The sequence below is a fragment of the Thalassophryne amazonica genome, chromosome 17, assembly GCF_902500255.1.
Source record: "Thalassophryne amazonica chromosome 17, fThaAma1.1, whole genome shotgun sequence".
Lineage (NCBI taxonomy): Eukaryota > Metazoa > Chordata > Actinopteri > Batrachoidiformes > Batrachoididae > Thalassophryne > Thalassophryne amazonica.
The window spans coordinates 35,344,642-35,356,558 of NC_047119.1; the positions used below are offsets into that span (position 1 = coordinate 35,344,642).

Sequence of the window (11,917 nt, forward strand, 5' to 3'; positions counted from 1 at the left end):
TGGATCATTTAAGTCAGAAAATCATCATCTGAAGTCATCTTAAAATTATTCATCTGTGTAGATTTATGAGACTTTTAGAAGGAATCAATTATTTTCATTGTTTTAGCATCAAATAATCCAAACTGAAACAAATGTATTTAAAGATTTAAACTTTTAAATTAAGCATATTGTTAAACACAAATCACATAACAATGCTGCTGCATTTATTTAAAGTAGTTGATGTACCCCCCCCCCCCCCCACACACACACACAGTTTTGTAACAGTTTATAATTTATCAAAGATAATAAAACAGCATAATTTAATTTTAAGTGAAGTCTGACATAAATAGGTGAAGACACTAAAATAATGTAATTATTTTATTGTGTTAAATTACTATTTGCTGCTGAACAAACTATTTTTTTGCTTGATAATTGCCCTGCTGTGGATCTCTTTTTTTATTGTTGGTGTTAGGAAACAATCATTTTTACAATTATTTCTCTGGTTGATTATTTATGATGAAATTTAAATTCCTTTTGCAGGCTTCAGATTTTAATCCAGTTTGAATATGTTTTATTGTTTAGTGTTATTTTTGTGAGAAAGTAAACTCCACTTTTCTGAGTTGCACTTTTTGAAAAAGTTTATTTTGTTTGTGATGTGCAGTTTTCAGATTTAAACATATTTGAAGTGTGTTTTCAGTATGGACAAATAAAGGCACAACATTACACTTTTAGTCACCTGCATAAATTCAGTTTTGTTCCACAAAACGTGGACACATCCAGACCTACACTGGATCCATCATGCCCCGCCTTACATCAAACTTTTTTTTTAACCGACTGGCTGCACAATCAGATCCCTTCTGAGTGGGCTGAGGCTAAAGAGTGGGCCCTCTCCCACTGGATAATGCCATTATTTCAGCTCCTCTGGCCAGGAATGCCAAATTTCACAGCCCGCTTCTCCTCTCTGTGCGTCAATCAAAGCTTCGCCAGGGGCCGCGCGCACATAGATCCACCTCCGTGCCACATTTGATTATTGATCTCTCACTTTTTCATCACAATGAGATCACCAATAAACGTGCATCCTCTGGCGCAGATGGTGTTTTTGGAGCATTTCGTTGAAACGTCTCGTTGCGCACGAGCCTCGTTATATTTCTACATTTTATTTCAAACAGCTCCCGCCGGCAGACACAACAGGTTTAGTCCGTATTTGAATTTATGATCAGGATTTTACTGAGTCTTCAGGGGGCAATTAAGCGCTCATTTTAATCGCTTTATTAATACGCGCCATAAAAAGTAAATATGATTAAACTAATAAAGTATCCAGATATAATGAGATGGATGATAAGAAATTTGTGAATGGGAGTTTTTTTTTTTTTTTTTTTTTTTTTTTTTTTTTATCAGGTATTCGTTGTGCGCCGTGACGCTGCTCGTGCGCGCAGCCAATCGCGCGTCGGGTGGAACTGTGGAACACGGCGAATCCAAACCAATGGCTGGTCACGGAGCAAAGACTAGCGCAAGAAGCAGCCAATCAGCGGGAGGCATGCAAAGGAGGAATTTGCTCCGGCTGGCTGTGAATGTCAAGTAGTCAAAGATGGAGTCCGGATCCGTGAGGCTGTGTGCTTGCGCACGGAAGACTTGTGATTTTTTTTTTTTTCTTTTTAATCTTGCAGCTCTGCGCATTTGGTTCTTATTGGCTCTGCTTCTTTTAGGAATGACGGCGTGGATTCCCAAAGCAAAGGACGGTGAAGTGTTGTTTGTGCACAGGATTGTTTTTCTTTGTTTTATGGACAACTTTTTGTTGCCCCCCCCCCCCCCCCCCGGTCTCTAACGGATTGTCCCTCCCTGTGGCTGTAGATACTATGATTTTGGAGGAGGGGGGGAGAGAGTCCACTGTGAGTTGTTGCATTAAAAAAAATGCGTAAAATGCCAGGAGCTGTGCGTAAACTTGGGAGTTGCGCGGGGCACAGTCGAAGATTGTAGGTTGTCCAAAGAGTTGCGCGCATCTAGAAGCTCAAGTAGAAGGGGAGAAAAAACTTGCCCACCACGCGATATTATTTATTTGTTTGTTTATTTCCTCCCCCTCACAGATGAACGCTTTACTGGCTGTGAGGGGGCTGTTTTTTTCTGCAGCTGTGTGCAGCCTGTCGGCTGTTGTGCAATCTAACAAGTCGTCAGGGCTCTGGTGTAGGCTCGGAGCGGTTTTTGCGGTGCAGATCCAGCGATCAGGAGGAGGCGTGTAGGCCTGCCACACAGATGAAACGCAAACCTTTCGAGAACAGGTAACAAACAAGGACACTTGAATTCGTTTGAGAGGAATTGTCAGCTCGGGAAGAGCTTCCAGGGTGCCGATTTATGTCCACGTAGCGCGGTGATCTGCGCAAAGTTGCAGGATCCTGCTTTAATGATCGGGTTTTATTTTTACTTATTGCCACTTAAACACGGCAAAGAAACTCAGTTTCCACATGGAAGAAGAATTTCGATTTTTAATCCGATCCTGCTTATTTTCTAGAGGAATTTTTCTTTATCTCTTTCTCTCTTTTTTGCCAGTTTGACGATTTTGTGGGTGTATTTTTAAAGCACATGTTCAACATTTTCCTTCCAAATTAGAATGCATGTCACAGCACATGCTGGGAAATTCCCTGATTTTTTTTTTTTTTTTTTTCCTCCTGAGTGAGAAATAGTATTAAATTAATGGAGTTGTTTATAACTTTCCACATTTTGGTATAACATCAGCATTATATCTGCTGAAATTCTCTGTAAGTTTTCAAACTTTCCAGGACTCTTTTTGTTTTTCCTCCTTTTTTTCCAGTATCTGCAGTGGAGGCTGATGGTGTCCATGTTGTTGTCCACTGCCCTTTTTCTGTTGCACTACTGGAAACTGAGATGAGCAGTGCAATATTAAAAGGGCATTGGCTGATGAAACGGAGACCCACACCTCTTTTTACTGCCCAACTTTTAACCTCCATTGTGGAAAAAAAAAAACACATCTTTTTTTTTTTTTTTTGCCTATTTTGAATTTGTTAAACACTCATCCAGAAGAACCCTTGGACACCAAAGAGACTTAATCATTTTTTTTAAAAAACAGATTATTTCCATAGTCTTTTAAAAAACTCTACACAAACGGTGCTCTTGCATATTTTAAAGATAATTTGACAGTGAAGAATGGCTGTGCTCATGTCCACGTGCTGACACATGCTGAGGTCAGCTGCTTTGACAATGTTGCACTACTGTACCATCTATTCTAGCAGTGCAATAGTATTGTCATAGCATTTGGCTTCGGTTCAGTCCAAACTGCTGTTAAACTGTTCAGCACAAACAAGACTTTCCCCAGTTCCATATGCATGAGCTAAATGTAAATTATAGCCTGTACTTTCAAAGTCAAGAAAAGCAGGTTGCATTAGGGTTTTTCTTCTTTAGTCACCTGAGGTCTCAAACTGGTCCCACAGGGGCTGGATGAGGCCTGTATGACTGCAGCGTAGGGTCTGCTGAGTTTCTTTAAAATGGCACATGCTTAATTGTCCTTCTGGATGTGAAACTAAAAAATGATCACTTCTGTACAGAACGTTATGGAAAGCAATCGTCTACCCTGTCAGATTCAGAGGCACATTTTCTGAACATTACGGTAGGTGCGAACGGAACAATTATATTGACAGATTCCATTTTTTTATCCTCTGCCATGCCATTGAGGTAATGTATTTGTCTACCAAAAAGATGAGTGGATTTGACTTACGTGTGGTGGACAGGTGGCCTTGGTATATTGATTAGAATCTGGCCCAATCAAGGCTTCTTTTTTTTTTTTTTTTTAAATTGACTGATATCTGATAAACCAGAGTCGGTAAATTACTGCTTGTTTTGTGTCACTTTGTTTCAAATACGCGGTGCCAGCAGAGTCAGTTGCAGTTGCATTACCACAAACCTGCAGTGCACGTTTTAAAATCACATCATACTCTTCTTTTTTAAATACCCAAAAAAGTATAGTTAATTCACACAGATAATCAACAATGCTCATCAATCTTGCTCTGTTTTATAAGCATGCTGCTGACTGCAGTGCTCCGTCAATGAGTGCTGCCCTATGGTGCTGCCACAGAGTGCATTTCACTCTCCTTCACTTCAAATATGCAAAAGTCTGTTTCTAATGGGTGGCACATGTGATATAACCTTCTTACTGGCCAATCAAGTCACGCTTTCCACATAGGCTTTTCTAACAAAGACAGTACAGGTGCGTAGCCAGAGAAGCGAGGGGTTGGAAGGGCCCCCTGTTTGAGTAAAGGTCCACTTTGGGGATGTATTTTTTAAAAAATAGTAATAAATGTATTTTAACAAAAAAGTTGTGTAATCACTATTATTCTGAAATGTCCTAGTTTTACTACTACAATGCTGCCCTAAGTAAAAAAAAAAAAAAAAAAAACTATTAAGGAGCAGCTTGGATTGATGAATTTTTGTTTTTTTTTTTCCTTAATGCATGGCAGAACTGTTAAACTGTCAAGCATATACAACTGATTGACTTTAATATGCTTCCAGGGAGTCTGTAAAAGTGTAATATCTAAGAAAAAGGAAGTGCCCACTCTTTCAGCAAATACTCAATATTAAATGAATGGTTGGGGCAAAAACAAAAAAGCCTGATTGGGATATCTACTTAATATTCAGAGAGGAATTATCTGACTTACTACTACACACCATATTTGAGTAGTAACAGGCTATATTTAAGAAAAAGGAAACCGCAGATAGTGTTAGTATGCACAGTTATACAACCCTAGTAGTTATCAACTGTACTCAAAGTCAGACCCTGCAGAAGTTTAAGTTCCAAGATTTCAACAGTTAATTCAACGGTCTTCAACCAATACAGTGGATCTGGAAAGTATTCACAGCGCTGCACTTTTTCTACATTTTTTTATGTTGCAGCCTTATTCCAAAATGGATGAAATTCATTTTTCCCTCAAAATTCTACACAATACCCCTTAATTATGAGGTGAAAAGGTTTTTATTTTACATTTTTGCTAATTTATTAAAATGAAACTAAGAAATCACATCTAGACATACACTGAACTGTTTTTATGAAATGCATGTTGGCTGTTATAGTGCTACAGCAGGGGTGGCCAAATTCGATCCTCGAGAGCCATCTTCCTGACACTTAGTTGTCTCCCTGCACCAACACACCTGAATCCAATGAAAGACTCGTTAGCAGACTTTTAATGAGCCTTTCACTGGATTCAGGTGTGTTGGTGCAGGGAGACGACTAAGAGTGTCAGGAAGGTGACTGTCGAGGACCGAACTTGGCCACCCCTGTGCTACAGTCTTGATTCCTCAGAACGCGTCAGGAAGGTAGCTCAAATTCAAACCTTAACTGGAAGCTAACCTTGTCTTTCTGCGGTCTCCTGTGTCGTTGGCGATCATGAGTCTGGGCAGACTTTTTTTGTACAATTTTTCACTGAAAATTATGTTTTCAGGTGAAATGTCCTTTGTCAGACCCCAGAATGTATGCTGGGTGAGCAGGGCTTCTTCTACACTGCACTTTGTGACGCTGTATGTGGTGCTGCCCCCACTGGTGAACTGTAAATTGGAGCAACCGTCTGTGCACGTAAAGATGTAAAAAATCAGCCTTGAGAGATTCCATTACGAATTGAGCTCAGGTCACTTGATTAAAAATTTCAGAGTGCTAGCAGTTATGTTGCTGCGTGGTTAGCTTGTAAGCTAAGCATCCCTCTTCCGGAAGTTTAGTCACCATTTTATTTTTTGTTTTGCTCTGACTGTTGCAACAATTCCATTTGCGCTTGAATAATTTCAGTTTGCGACTCGCTTACTTTTTATGTCAACGTTCTTAAGGCCACACAGTGACAGAAGCTAAATAACACACTTTTTAAAATGAACCCTTACCAAAAAATAGTACTGACAAGTATATAAAAAGTAAACTGGAAGTATACTTGAAACATACTTGCATGTACTACTTTTTGGTAAGGGTAAGCAAACAGATTATTTTTTTTAATTTAGTGCAACTCTGTAGTAGTAAAACTAGGGCATTTCAGAATAATAGTGATTGAACAACTTCTTAGTGGTTAAAATCCATTTATTATTATTAGTCTATTTGTATTTTAAAATGTCCTCAAAAGTGCACCTTTACTCAAAAGATGGGTTCTTTTGACCCCTTGCCTCTCTGGCTATGTACCCGTACTGTCTCTGTTAGCAGGTGGAAAACCATCCCAGTGACTACAAAAACTTATTTATGTGGAAACCTCTACTTGACTGGACAGTAACAAGGTTATATCACCTGTGCCATCTATTAGAAATAGGTTGTTTGGATATTTGAGGAGAGTGAAATGTGTTTTTTTTTTTTTTTTTTTTTTTTTATGCACTCCATGCCAACACCATGGGGCACCATAGTTTGTGACTTGCTTATTTTTTATGCCAGCATTCCTATGTCTACACACTGGCAGAGGCTAAATAACACACGTGTTATTTAGCCTCTGCCAGTGTGCGGTAATACAGTTTCTTTTTCCAGCTCTTGTGAAGTCATGTGGTGAATGAGTTCTACATTGCAACCAGTTTTCCTCTCCCTTTTCTGTCCCTTGTGTTGTTTGTGATGCTGCCGGCATGCATGCCAAAGGTAAAAATAAGCAGACGAGATGCAGGAAAAAAACGTGGGGGTGGGGGGGTTGATGTGTGTTTTTGAGCATCCTCAGTGGGAGCAAGTCGATGGGGGAAGGGACATGCGGGAGGAATGTAGGGAGCAGGCTCTCTCTCCCTCTATCTCCTTTATGCTTTCTCTTTTTGTTTCTGTGTTGAGATTAGGTGTCACTGCTCCAGCGTCTGAACCCAAATGTAAGCGCCACAGCGGCGTGTTTGTTTTGATGACTGTCTCCAGGCCTCTCCGTTGGAAACATCCAACCGCAGTCTGCAGAACAACATACAGTACATTAAAAACGAATTCCACTCTCAGGTAAAATCTGGATTATTCTCCAAAGTTTTATAAGCCGAACGTTAGAAGTGACTCAGGTGTTCAATGTGTTTTTGTCAGATTGTGCACTGAAGACTTGTAAAGCAAATGAAAACCTCACTCACTTGACTGTGTGAAATTCTCCCCAAGTAAAGAACGTGACTTGTTTGGGCTTGCTTGCAATGCTTTCTGGGAAATCCTGGAATGTGTGGAATGGGGGACGGTGGTGCTTCTGCAGCTATCTGACTGCATAGAGCAGCGAATGAAACCCAACATGTCAGTGGAGCTTGAGAGCAGCTTTTCCTGTCAAATACAGGAACCGTGGTGCAGAAACTAAAAGCTTAAATGAGTGAATGTCTTCTGTATTTTATTAAAGTGGAGCGTGTGCAAAAACTATAGGCATGATGTCAAATGTTTCATTAAGAAAATGCTAAACTTCTATGTGACAGAGTAATCAAGCCAAAGCTGGTGGCTTACCGTGTATCCAGAAAGTATTCACAGCGCCTCAATTTTTCCACATTTTGTTATGTACAGCCTTATTACAAAATGGAGTAAACTCATTTTTCCCTCAAAATTATACTCATAACACCCCATAATGACATGAAAAGTTTTTTTTTTGTTGTTTTTTTTTTGCAAATCCATTAAAAACAAAAAACTAAGAAATCACATGTACATAAGTTCCTCAATACTTTGTTGATGCATCTTTGGCAGCAATTACAGCCTCAAGTCTTCTTGAATACGATGCCACAAGCTTGGTGCACCTATCTAAGCTCCATCAGGTTGGATGGGGAGTCTGTGTACAGCCATTTTAAGATCTTTCCAGAGATGTTCAATCAGATTCAGGTCTGGGCTCTCACTCAAGAACATTCAGAGTTGTTCTGAAGCCACTCCTTTGATATCTTGGCTGTGTGCAGCAGGTCATTGGCCTGCTGAAAGATGAACCATTGCCCCAGTCTGAGGTCAAGAGCACTGTGGAGCAGGTTTTCATCCAGGATGTCTCTGTATATTGCTGCATTCATCTTTCCTTCAATTCTGACTAGTCTCCTAGTTCATGCTGCTGAAAATCATCCCCACAGCATGATGCTGCCACCACCATGCTTCACTGTAGCGATGGTGCCTTGTTTCCTCCAAGCATGATGCCTGGCTCCAGGCAGGCTGCCATGTGCCTTTTACTAAGGAGTGGCTTCCATCTGCCCACTCTACCATACAGGTCGGATTGTTGGAGAGATTGTTCTCCTCTCTCCACAGAAAAATGCTGGAGTGCTGACAGAGTGATCATTGGATTCTTGGTCACCTCCCTGACTTGCAGCCAGCTCTAAGAAGAGTCCTGGTGGATCCAAACTTCTTCCATTTATGGATGATGGAGGCCACTGTGCTCATTGGGACCTTCAAAGCAGGAGCAGTGTTTCTGTACCCTTCCCCAGATTTGTGCCTCCAGACAGTCCTGTCTCAGAGGTCTATAGACAATTCCTTTGACTTCATGCTTGGTTTGTGCTCTGACAGGAACTGTCGACTGTGGGACCTAATGTGTAGACAGGTGTGTGTGTGTGTGTGTGTTTTTTCCCAAATCACATCCAATCAACTGAATTTACCCCAGGTGGACTCTAATTAAGCTGTTGGAACATCTCAATGATGATCATTAGAAACGGGATGCACTTGAGCTCAATTTTGAGCTTCCTGTCAAAGGCTGTGAATACTTATGTACATGTGGTTTCTTAGTTTTTTTTTTTGTTGTTTTTTTTTTTTTTTTTACATATATTTGCAGCAACCTAGAAAAAACCTTTTTTTCACATTGTCATTATGGGGTATTCTGTGTAGAATTTTGAGGGGAAAAAAAATGAATTTCAGCCTTTTTGGAATAAGGCTGTAACTTAAAATGTGGGGGGAAAAAATGAAGCACTGTGAATACTTTCCGAATGCACTGTAAAAAAGGTTTTTAAAAAATTTGTTACACACAGAGCTGTTGGGCCTGTTTGCTGCACAATAAAGAACTTATTGAAAATGTATGAAAAGTATTTTTCTATGTGTAAGTATTTTCTGTTATGTAATGTTTGACTCAATTCATGAGTTGATAAAATCCTTTTCCGTCTGCTTTTTCTTTGATTTAAGAATCACAGATTAAATATATTATGTGACTGTCTTTTACATTTAACGCTGCATTATTGGGTGAACTACTACATAATTTTACAAGAACACTTCTATGAATTCATTATTAATTGATTTGCAATTTGATATTTGTTTTTGTGGATGCACAAGTTTGGCTGCAATAATCAACATTTGGAAATGTTGAATTTAGTCTTTAAAGTGCTAAACCATTGAAGGAAGATGCATCAAAAATCACATTCCCTCAGAAACAAAGGGATGCTGTAGACTTTTGCAAAGTACTGTATGCTAAACAGCACTGTGAATAAAACAGTATTTTTATGTTGCAATATGCATTCATTTGCCTTGTGTTGATGCTGAATTTTGAGGTAAAACTGATGAAAAATTGGCCTGGTTTTATATTTAAAAAAAAAAAGAAAATTCAATTTTTATTTTGTCCTTTAACATTTCATTTAACAATGCAACTGTTGTAATGTTCATGTGTCTAAAGACAACATATTTTTTTTATTCTCTATAAAACAAAAAAATAGTTGACACAACTCAGATAATTTAATTGACACTGTGTGTGCATTGAAAGAATTAAAAAAGATGGTGAATAAAAAAAAAAATAGGTGTACAAATATTAATTGCCTGTTTTCTACAAGAGTGCAAAGAAATGAGAGAATTCATTTTAAAGTATTCTGAGTGTGGGTGAGTTTTCTGTTTAATGTCTGACTCAAGAGGACAAATATTGTTCATATTATTCATATCTGCTGATAAAATCCTACATCTATTCATTCAAACACAGCTTAGTTATCAGTTTAAAGTTTGGATTTCTGCTAATAAGTTGATTTTAGAAAAATGTGAAGCTTCTCAGGAAAACATTTGGTCTTGGTTGAATGTTTTATTCATACTGTAAGGACTTAAAATATGTTCCTTGAATTATCCCTAAGTATAACAAAGGCTGACAGTGACAAATGAAGGACTAAATATGTTTATTCACTTTTGTGATTAAAATGACAAAGAAATTGTTTTCAGGGACAAAATACTGCTTTAAATATTACAGCAGCCATTTTTGTAATGAAAATATGATCGAGTGTTAAATTCCTTAAACATTTTGATTTATTTGTGCAGAATAACAACTTGCAATATGCAGTTTGATGCAGAGTGAGAAAGTGGAAACATTTTAAATCAGTTCTCATGATGTTCCACTATGGGCTGAAACTTTAAAGATAGAAATGCGACTTAGTTCTTAAAACAAAAATTTTAAATGCAACACCATTTTTCAGCAGATGAATAACGGTGATTTAAGCTTTACAGTGTTTTCTAATTTACAGCACATGTATTAATTTAATGATGATTAAATCAGGATAAAAGCCTCAAAATACATTTCTTTGCTATATCTTCAAATATAAGTTCAGAGTTTGGTGTTTTCCAAAAAAAAAAAAAAAAAAAAAAAAAAACCCTCTGCAGAGGGGCAGTTTAATGCCATCTAAAGGCCAGGAACTGAAGTGCACAGTGGGGGTGGTGGAGGAGGTGTTGAGACATGTATATAGTGTATGTGCATAAACTCCACAACTACTAACTATTCACATCTTATTTATTTGGTTTGGTTACAAACTAGGTGATTCTTTTTAAACACTGCACATATCTTTGCTATATTTATTTCATTTAGATCAGATCAGAAATATTAACTGAGTGGAAATGAGTTGATGTGTAGATATTGTGTAATTAATATGTATATATTTTAATGTTTATATTGTGTAGTTTATGTATATATTAGAATGTGTGTGTATATTGTGGGTATTTGCATTATTAACTATTTTCCCCATATTTTATTTGCTCTATTTTATTTTTTTACTTAAAAATAAAGTCAAACCTACAATTTATCAACATTTGCAGTTGAAATGTTTTAAACATGAGCATCGTCACAGTCTGGTTATAGGTGTGATCTGATGGTTATCGTTATTATTTAAATAAAATTAGTTATTGCATCACATTTTAGGATGCGGAAAAATGTTTATTTGATTTTGTTAATCAAATGTCACAGAATGACTTTAGTTTGTTCACACAGTAAAATAGAAAAGATTTGGCATTTTTATGCATATACAAATTCTAAAACGAGATTTAAAAAAGGATGCAAGGAAGAACAGTTTTCAAATTAAACGTCGTTTAATTTGAAAGATGACGCAGACGCAGCAGCCAACAGTTGCACACCTTCACTGACTGGAAATAAAATTCTGTTAATAGATCCAGATGTCTGCAGCTGGCCTCCATTTAAACAGCCACTCGGTAAACCAACAAACACAAATGCACACTGTGTGGGCTTAAGCTCAAACTTAAAGGTGTCTCTGAGCTTCAGCACCGCACACCCTCCTGCAAAGAGGAGATCAAGACCCCACATGAGCAGTGAGCTTTCAGACTTTTCTGCAGCAGCCAAACGTGTCTGAACTCTGGGAGGAGGAAGAGGAGAAAAGACAAACATAATCACAGAGAGAGGATAAGTTCCTCTCAGTTGTCTGCTGATGAAAGTTCAGCTCGAATGAGAGAACAGTCTGAACTCCAGATGATGAGCGCGCGCGCCTGCGCGTGCATGTGAGGGTGGTGCGCTGTGCAAATGTCATATTTGGAATGTTTTAAGGTGCAGCCAGAGGAATCTGGTGTTCTGCAGCAGGGCACAAGCGACTGCAAATTCAAATGACTGATTAGATGATCAAGAGAGTCCGTCTGTGTTAAAACGAGCATTTTGACAGATAACAAGGGCTCCTTTATGGTTAATAAACAATTATCTATTCAGTTATTTCACACCGAAGAAACGTTCCTCAGGTTAGAGGTGATTTAGTGCCACCCAGTGGACAATAGGGTGAAGTGCAGAAGGGAAACGTTCATCTTCAGACGATTGTGACGTCATTGACATTTTGATTTAAT

At 38.3% G+C, this 11,917-nt stretch overlaps 1 long non-coding RNA gene across 1 annotated transcript; it reads left to right on the forward strand.

Moving 5' to 3' along the window:
• The first annotated feature begins 322 nt into the window (after positions 1 to 322).
• Positions 323 to 7,327, forward strand: LOC117529826. The gene is made up of 2 exons (XR_004566116.1): positions 323 to 2,255; positions 6,763 to 7,327. It is a non-coding gene; the product is annotated as an uncharacterized LOC117529826 (long non-coding RNA).
• Positions 7,328 to 11,917: the final 4,590 nt, after the last annotated feature.